This window comes from Suricata suricatta, chromosome 9 (genome assembly GCF_006229205.1).
Source record: "Suricata suricatta isolate VVHF042 chromosome 9, meerkat_22Aug2017_6uvM2_HiC, whole genome shotgun sequence".
NCBI classification, from domain to species: Eukaryota; Metazoa; Chordata; class Mammalia; order Carnivora; family Herpestidae; genus Suricata; species Suricata suricatta.
Genome location: NC_043708.1, coordinates 87310195 through 87320363, shown reverse-complemented (window position 1 = coordinate 87320363; position 10169 = coordinate 87310195). Strand labels below are relative to the sequence as shown.

Here is a 10169-nt window from a genome sequence, read left to right as displayed (position 1 = left end):
AGCAGATAGAGAGAGGGAAGAAGGAGGAAGCTAGTATTTCTCAGTGCCTGCAATCTTTGCAGAAGTATCTCTTTTATTTTATTTTATTTTTAAAAGCTTATTTATTTATTTTGAGAGAGACAGAATGGGGGGGAGGGGCAGAGAGAGAGAGAGAGAGAGGCAGATAGAGAATCCCAAGCAGGCTTCGCAGTTGCCAGTGCGCAGTCTCAGGGCTGGAACTCACAGACCATGAGATCATGACCTGAGCCCCAACCAAGAGTCGAACACTTACCTGACTGAGCCACCCAGGTGCCCCAGAAGTCTCTCTTTTAATCATCACAATGGCACAATGAAATAGGTACTGTTATTATCTCCATTTTACAGAAGAGGAAATCGAGGCTTGGAAAGCTTAATTAACTTGCCTCAAGCCATATAACAGAGTCAAGATTTGGACCTCAGATGACCAGTCTCTAAAACAGGTGGAGAATGCTTGGTGTATGACAAATACAGCAGTGTTTTCGTTCACCTTTGTTTCTTCTCTTCTCCCTGATTCTTTCCTGGACTATTTCTTCCACTACTCTGGCTGCTCATTTCCTGACTCTTTGTTGGCTTTTCTTCCTTCTCCTCACACAAGATGGTCTCCAAGGTCCTGCCCTTGTCCTCCTACTTCTAGAAACCCCCTTCCCCAGAAGAGATTTGATCTTCACCCTATAGGTTTACTTTCCAAGTCTGTGTCCGTATCTTCAGACATTTATTCCCACTTGCTTGATGAACATCTTCACCCAGATATCTTGTTGGAACCTGAGTGCCAGTATTTCCTGAACCAAATATATCATCTTTTTGCTTACACTCTTGTTCTTCTCCTTGTTTTCTTTTTCTGATTAACACTAGCTCCCAAACTCCTTGTTCTTTAAGCTCAAAACCTTAGGGAAGACTTTGATTCTTTTTTTCTCTCCCTTGCTTCTAGCTTCCAACAAGTAAAAAAATTTGCCGTTTTGAGTTTGACTGACTTCATAGAGCTCTGTTATGCATTATGTCTTGCCTTGGGAGTTCTCTCTTCACTGACCACCTCACCTCCAGCTTCATTCCTCTTCTGACTTTCTAGTATTTGACAAATCATCTTCCTAGAGAGTGGCACTCCTAAAATCTATGTGAGGAAAACTTTCAAATGCTAACGAGGGACACACACAGAGAAAGTTTTCATAAATGGAAAGGCCAAGAGCACAAATTATTACAAAGCTGCCAATTCTTCCCAAGTTAATTTATTAATTTAATGAGACCTCAATAAAAATAATCACAGGGCTTTTTATTTTCCTGTAACCAGATAAGCTGATCTGAGAGTTTTTATGGAAAAATAAGTATGATAACATATTGCAGGAAAGTTATGAAAAGAAGAAATCAAAGCGGGAATGAACCTAAAAGATATAAAAGTTATTAAAAAGTGACCATAGGGGCGTCTGGGTGGCTCAGTCGGTTGAGCGTCGGCTTCGGCTCATGTCATGATCTCATGGTTCGTGGGTTCAAGCCCTGCGTTGGACTCTGTGCTGACAGCTAGCTCAGAGCCTGGAGCCTGCTTCAGATTCTGTGTCTCCCTCTCTCTCTGACCCTTTTTGCTCATGCTCTGTCTCTCTTTCTCAAAAATAAATAAAAAACATTAAAAATTTTTTTAAAAAGTGACCATAATTAATATAGCTTAACTGTACATAATAAATGAGAACAAAGATAAAATAGATTCAGAAATTGATCCCAGTACTTTCATGAAAACTTAGTATTTGATAAAGGCTGCATATCTAAATTAGTGGGGAAAAATTTACAATTCAATAAATGGTGTTGAGACAATTGGGCAGCCATCTGGAAATTAATAAAGTTGTATTCTCCTAACTCCTTTAACCAAAAATAAGTGCCAGATGGACTATCAACATGAAAATTTAACTATCAAAGTTCTAGGAAAAATGGAAAACATTTTTCTAATGATCTAGGAGTGGAAAAGAACTTCTGAAGCATGATAAAATTCAAGAGACATAAAAGAAAAGTCTGATAAAATTGGCTCGAAAAATCAAAGATTTCTGCATGGTAGGAAACAGAAATAAAGCTAAAAGACCAGTCAAAATTGGGGAAAAACATTTATAACAACCATGTTAGACAAAAGGCTAAATTTGTTAAAATATAAAGGACTTTTACAAATCAATAAGGAAAAGATCAACACTCTACTAGAAAAATTGGTAAAGGACATGAATAAATAACTCACAAAAAGACATATAACTGGTACTAAAATACTTGAAAAGATGCCTAGGTTCTTACACAATAAGCAAATGTACACTAAAACTGCAATTTTCACCTAATATCCAAAGTTTCTTAAAATGCATTTTTGACAACTTGTTTTTGACAAGGGTATAGAAAAACGACATCTGCACATTTTTAAGGTATGTAAATTGATACAACCTCTAAAGAGAGCAATTTCAGAATATTTATCAACATTTAAAATGTGCTTACCCTTCCATACATCAATTCCATGTTTAAAAATGTCTCCTACAATTATATTTAAGCTTGTGCCTGAAGGATGTCTAAGGATATTCACTGTAGCACTAAGAGCAATAGCATATTTTACCATCTAAAAAAAGAAATGAAATAATAGTAGAGCATGAGGCCCTGCCATGTTTACCCTCTACTCAGATCCCCTTGATTGTTTCCCATTGGGTGTTGAAGGTTTTGTGATCTGGTCCCAGCCTGCCTTTTCTGTCTTGCACCTTGCCTCTTTCTATGCTTCTTCTATTCAACCAAATGGCCATATTGCAGCCCTGCACGCTCCTATCTCCATGTATCTCTTGGTGCTGATCCCGTTGCTAACACGCAGTCTTCCCCACCACTCCCCTCTTCATCAGGTGAGTCCTAGCTCTCCTTTATAACCTGACGTGCACGCTACCTTTTCTGATGACATCCTTGAGCCCTTGAAAATCCCCCATCCTTACTTGAAAATCTCTACCTGCTATCACTTTTGCCACAGCATTCTGAGGTTGTCTCTGGAATGACAGTGATATTTTGATGTCTTTTTGATGCAGCTGTTTTCACCTGGGGATGCTTTGATACAACCTACAGAAGACACTATTAACTTACATTTTCTCCAAGGATGAAAACATCTTCATTGTTTTTGATTATGTAAGTAATACACACATACATAAAACAGTGGAAAATCTCAGGACTTACTCCTCTGTTTGTGTGTGTGTGTGTGTGTGTGTGTGTGAGTGATAGAAAGGAAAGATAAATTTCCTGAAGCAGATTCTTAGGTCAAAGATACATATGTATTTAAAATTTGACATATGTTGCCAAACTGATCTTCAAAAAAATTTATATTTCATTCAACAATAGCTATGGAGATCCGAGTGTGTGCCAAGTACCATGTGCTAGGTATTTAGGATACAATGATGTGTAATGACAGATGTAATCCCTACCCAGACTTGTGGAGTTTGGAGTAAGTGTTACTAAGGAAAGACGTATAGTCCTGTTAGAAAGGATGGTAGGGAGGATTTGGCAGAGTTGGGGCATTCAGGGAAGGCTTTCTGGAGGAAGAGACATTTCAGATAAGGCCTAAAGCTTGAATGGTAGTTAATGAGACTAGTGGGACCGTGAGAGCTCTTCAACCACAGCCTGTGCAAACGTGGCTGCAGGGGATTTGCAGAACATTTGCGTGGCTGGTGTGGAAAGTGAAGGAGGGCCCAGTGGAAGGTGAGGCTGGAGATATGGGTAGGGAGAGGCCACAGATGCATTTGTACATTTTGCCAAGGATCTTATTGTTATTCCAACAGCAAGGGGAGATATAAACAAGGTTTAGAGATCTTATTTGTATTTTAAAAAGATAACTTTGGCTGAGTAGAGGATTGATCAACAGGCAAGAATAAACACGGTTGACAAGTTAGGAGGTTATTGTAGTCATCCAAGTGATGGATGCCACTCACTTAAACTTGTGTGAATTATGGATCACTAATAAGGTGATCAAAGCAGAGATACAGAAAAGTGGATGATTTTATAATTTGACCAATTAATACCAGAATCACAGTGGATGTCACCAATCTGTCTTTGCCAATCCAATGTGTGTGTAATATACACCACATATAATATAGATTGTACGAATAACTTAAATAATTTTCCTTTGATTACTAGTGAGATTGAACATTTTCTTTGTATTTCATTGGTTATATTCACTTTTATTTATTTCTTCTTTTGAATTATCTGTACCTATCCTTCGTTCATTTTCTTATTGGGGTACATCTGCTCCTTCTGTTGAAGGATCCAGTCCAGAATTCCACATTGTATTGAGTTTTCATATATCCAGTGTCTTCTCTGGCCAGTGAAAGTTTCTGAGATGCATATAATTTTATTAATGATTTAAAGAAACCATTGTTATATTAATGCAGGGCAGAGCTTTGTAAGAATCCAAGTATAAAATCAAGGTAAACTTAAACCAATTTTAAAAAATGACAATGTGTGATACATTTTCCAAATATTTATTCAGGTTTATTGAAAACTAGATTTAAGTTTGTGTGTGTGTGTGTGTGTGTGTGTGTGTATGCTTATGTGTGCTGTTATTGTCAAATCACCATCTTTTCTTTTATTATTTATGGCTTTGGCATAGTGCTTAGAAGTCTCTCCATTCCAGTGGATAAGACTATGTGAGTTGTCTCATCTTACTTTTACAGCCACACATTTTCAGGTTATATCAAGTAAGATGAAAAACAGACATCTTCACCCTTCCTTATTCTCTTCATCCTTGACTTCACCAGATGGGATGATAAAAATCAGTACTGAAGTGATGTTATGATATAAGCAATGTCAAAATAACAGAATGCTCTGCTCTGCATTGCTTTGACTTTGCACCTAACTTGGGTGTTGACCAAAGCCTGCCCATATCCATAGTATTCCTTAACTGTTAAATCAGTCCCACCAGATCATGGATTCCTCAAGGGCAGGAATCACATTCATCTCCTTTTGCATAATACCATGTAGCTGGGTCCTCGTTAGAAGTCTCTGCCAACATAGCATTTCAATGCATATATTCCCATGGAAAAAATTCAAACTCTGAACATTGAAAAAAAGTTAGATTTTCTCAAAAGTTTTGTGAGGTATTTATTGGAAGTGAGACTCCATCATTAGCCACACAACATGGCAATCAAATGTCTATATCGGGCAGCACATTTGTCCACTTTCTTTCCTCCCTCCTTCTACAGACACTCTCTAGTCAGAGTAAAAACATCTAGTCAGCAAAATAAAACCTGCCATGTTAGCCTAATGAGGGTCACATGTTTCATTTTTTCCCCCCAAACTTCCTTGAGGGTTTCAGTTCATCTTATCAAGACTGTTTCCCTTGGTGTGTTTATCAGAAAACTTTGTGCATGACAGTCAGAACATGCTTGTGGAGATCAATAAACTAGGCAGCAATGCTGTTATCTGACGCTAGACTTAAGCAGTGACTTAGTTGGTATCTAGGAGGGAAAAAAGACCTTCCTTTTCTAATTCCTTCTTGTCTCCATTTAATGAAAAAACTAAGGACTTTATTGGAAACCCACCATAGTTTTATGCCCTATCAGATCAAGTTAATTATAATAAGGATCCATCTTAAACTCTCACCAAAGGGCTTAGTTACTAAAGCAGCATTTTCTTAAATGGTCCCTTAGCACATACTAGAGGACAAGCTTATTGCAAAGTGAGCAGATGGTCTGGGTGAACCGAAAATATGGATATCACCTGTCTGTCCTGGGTGGTTAGCCAGATGCAAATCCATTTGGGATAAAGGCTTTGGGCTAGAAGCCAATGGTCCCCAAATGGGAAGTTTTATCTCTTCCCTGAGGAGTCTGAAGAAAGGACTTGAGACAACGTCCACCATTGGACAAAGTAGATGTAAACGTTCTTGGTTCTAAGGAGCAAGGCACGTGCACGCAAGTTAGCAAACCAGATTATAGGGGGTTAGAAAGGTAGCTGCTTGATGCTTTACCAAGGCCTAGATCAAGAGCAGGGCCATGGGACGTTTGAATATCACCTGAGCATCTTGTGATCACCTGAGGTCACAAGATGGGTTCGGGTTCAAGTTACCAGAAGACAGATGCCCTTGCACCTAAATTCTGGCCTAATGGTGAGTTGAGTCATTTTTCTTCTTTTCCTCCTTTCTTTCATTTTCTTTCTTTCTTTTTTAAAGTTTATTTATTTATTTTGAGAGAGACAGAGACAGGCATGCAGGTGAGGGGCAGAGAGAGGGAGAGAGAATCCCAAGCACACTCAAGGTTGTTGGCACACAGATTGATGATGTGGGAGTGGAACTCACAACCCGTGAGATTATAACCTGAGCCAAAACCAGAAGTCTACTTAACCGACTGAGCCACCCAGGCATCTCCCCTCTTTCATTTTCTAATCACGTCATCTTGCTTCCTGGGCCCTTTTCGGTCTTAGTTTATCTGTAACAATTCTGCCGTATGTGAACTTATCTTTTGATGATGTGACATCACTTTCTTTTAGCTTGAGTATCCTCATCTGAAAACAATAGAAGGAAAATGAAAGATAATATAGAAAGAGAGACCAGCCCAGTCTGGGCACTTGGTAGGTGCTCCTGTGGCCTACTTCCTGTGACCAGCTCTTGTGGCTGATGTCAGCTGTCAAGACTGAGGCTTCCTCATTCGCTTGGCCCACTGGTGAGACTGTGCCTCGAACAGAGTAGCAGAGATGGCAGGAGCCTCATTCTTTCTGGATTCCTTGCCACATCAAAGCTCTCAGCGGTGAGATCTCTTGCCTATCCTGAAAGCCTGTAGGATGACCCCCTGGTATCTCTTCATATGCCACAGCCCACAAGCTGCAGTTTCTGCTGACCTCTCTGCAGGGCAAGACAATGGGCTGGCGACAGCTGCGGGAACCACGGGAAAGAGCCAGGAGAATCCAAGCTGTTACTGAGTTAATGACACCGTGGCGTTGGGTGGCTATCTTGAGGACTATCAAAAAGAAAGAAAGAAGGAAAAATAAGAAAAAAAATCCCAGACCTCAAAACAAAGACAGATGTTTCGAGTTAGACAAAAGTATAAAGAATAGTTTAGAGATTTGTTTTCCTAACAGCAAAATAGAGACTTAATTGTTTTAAAATAAATCAAAATACATTTTATATTTATATCAAAATTAATCCAGAAAGGAAGATTAATGAATATAAAATCCTATTTTCCCTTTTTTCTTTTTTCTTTTCTTCCTCCAGTACAATAAACCTCCCTCATTTTTTTAGTTTTTTAAAAAATATAATTTATTGTCAAATTAGTTTCCATACAACACCCAGTGTCCATCCCAACAAGTGCTCTCCTCAATGTCCATCACCCACTTCTTCCTCTCTCCCAACCCCCATCAACCCTCAGTTTGTTCTCAGTCTTTTTTTTAATAGTTTATTGTCAAATTGATTTCCATACAACACCCAGTGCTCTTCCCCACAAGTGCCTTCCTCCATCACCACCACCTCTTTCCCCTCCTCCCCCTTCCCCTTCAACCCTCAGTTCATTTTCAGCATTTAATAGTCTCTCAAGTTTTGCGTCCCTCTCTCTCCCCAACTCTCTTTCCCTCTTCCCCTCCCCCTGGTCCTCCATTAGGTTTCTCCTGTTCTCCTGTTAGACCTATGAGTGCAAACAAAAAATATGGAAAACTTCATGAATTTGCGTGTCATCCTTGCACAGGGGCCATGCTAATCTTCTCTGTATTGTTCCAATTTTAGTATGTGTGCTGCCGAAGCGAGCATTGTTCTCAGTCTTTAACAATCTCTTGTGATTTGTTTCCCTGCCTCTCTGTAATGTTTTTCTCCCCTTCACTTCCCCCATGGTCTTCTGTTAAGTTTCCCAAGATCCACATATGAGTGAAAACATATGGTATCTGTCTTTCTCTGCCTGACTTATTTCGCTTAGCATAATACCCTCGAGTTCCATCCACGCTGCAACAAATGGCCAGATTTCATTCTTTCTCATTGTCAAGTAGTATTCCATTGTATATAGAAACCACATCTTTACACATTCATCAGTTGATAGACATTTAGGTTCTTCCCATAATTTGGCTATTGTTGAAAGTGCTGGTATAAACATTGGAGTACATGTGCCCTTATGCATCAGCACTCCTGTATCCCTTGGGTAAATTCCTAGCAGTACTATTGTTGGGTCACAAGGTAGTTCTATTGTTGATTTTTTGAGGAACCTCCACACTGTTGTCCAGAGCGGCTGCACCAGTTTGGCTTCCCACCAACAGTGCAAGACGGTTCCCATTTCTCCACGTCCTCGACAGCATCTATAGTATCCTGATTTGTTCATTTTAGCTACTCTGATCTGCATGAGGTGGTATCTCAGTGTGGTTTTGATTTGTACTTCCCTGATGATGAGTGATGTTGAGCATCTTTTTAATGTGTCTTTTGGCCATCTGGATGTATTTTTTGGAAAAGTGTGTATTCATGTCTTTTTGTTCATTTCTTCCCTGGATTATTTTTCAGGTGTGGAGTTTGGTGAGTTCCTTATAGATCTTGAATACTAGCCCTTTACTGGATTTGTCATTTGCAACTATCTTTTCCCATTCCGTCAGTTGCCTATTAATTTTGTTGATTGTTTCCTTTGCAGTGCAGAAGCTTTTTGTCGATGAGGTAGCAAAAATTTATTTTTGCTTTTGATTTCCTTGCCTTTGGAGATGTGTTGAATAAGAAATTGCTGTGGCTGAGGTCAAAGAGGTTGTTTCTTGCTTTCTACTCTAGGGTTTTGATGGTTTACTGTCTCACATTCAAGTCCTTCATCCATTTTGAGTCTATTTTTGTGTATAGTGTAAGAAAGTGTTAAAGTATAGGTATCAACTCTGTTTTAAATATCTGGTAGAATTCCCCTGGGAAGCCATCTGGCCTAAAACTATTATTTGTTGGGAGATTTTTGATAAGTGATTCGATTTCTTCACTAGTTATGGGTCTGTTCAAATTTTCTATTTCTTCCTGTTTGAGTTTTGGTAGTGTGTGGGTGTTTGGGAATTTGTCCATATATTCCAGGTGGTCCAGTTTGTTGGCATGTAATTTTTCATAGTACTCCTTGATAATTGCTTGTATTTTTGAGCGATTGGTTGTAATAAATCCATTTTAATTCGTGATTTTATCTATTTGGGTCCTCTCTTTTTTCTTTTTGAGAAGCCTGACTAAAGGTTTATCAATTTTGTTTATTTTTTTCACAAAACCAACTCTTGGTTTCATTGATCTCTTCTACTGTTGTTGTTGTTTTTTTATTCTATATTGTTTATTTTTGCCCTGATCTTTATTATTTCTTTTCTTCTGCTGGGTTTGGGGTGTCTTTGCTCTTCTGCTTCTCTTTCCTTCAGGTGTGCTATTAGATTTTTGTATTTGTAAATTTTTCTTGTTTCTTAAGATAGGTCTGGATTGCAATGTCTTTTCCTCTTAGGACTGCCTTTGCTGCATCGCAAAGGGCTTGGATTGTTGTATTTTCATTTGTTTTTATATATTTTTTTAACTTCTTCTCTAATTGTCTGGCTGACCCATTCATGGATGGGTTAAAGAATGGATGTTCCTTAACATCCATTCTTTTGGAGGTTTTCCAGACCTTTTCCTGTGGTTGATTTTAAGTTTCATAGCATTATGATCTGAAAGTGTGCATGGTATGATCTCAATTCTTTTATATTTATGGAGGGCTGCTTTGTGACCCAGTATGTGATCTATCTTAGAGAACACACCACTTTCTTGAGAAGAAAGTGTATTCCATTGCTTCGGGATGTAGAGTTCTAAATGTATCTGTCAAGTCCATCTGGTCCAATGTGCTGTTCAGGTCCATTGTTTCTTTAGTGACTTTCTATCTAGTTGATCTAGATAGAAAGTGGAGTAGTCAAGTCCCCTGCCATTAGCACATTCTTATCAATAAGATTGCTTATATTTGTGATTAATTGTTTTATGTATTTGGGTGCTTCCAAATTTAGTGTGTAGACATTTATAGTTGTTAGCTCTTCCTGATGGATAGACCCTGTAATTATTATAAATGTCCTTCTTCATCTCTTGTTACAGCCTTTACTTTAACATCTAGTTTGTCTGATATAAGAATGGCTACTCCAACTTTTTCTTGACTCCCAGTAGCATGATAGATAGTTCCCCATCCCCTCACTTTACATCTGAAGGTGTCCTTGGGTCTAAAATGAGTCTATTGTAGACAGAA

General features: G+C 38.7%; 1 non-coding gene across 1 annotated transcript; it reads right to left on the bottom strand.

The window, feature by feature from the left end:
* Window positions 1-7625: 7625 nt before the first annotated feature.
* LOC115303083 lies at window positions 7626-7732 on the bottom strand. The gene has a single exon (XR_003913799.1). It is a non-coding gene; the product is annotated as a U6 spliceosomal RNA (small nuclear RNA).
* Window positions 7733-10169: the final 2437 nt, after the last annotated feature.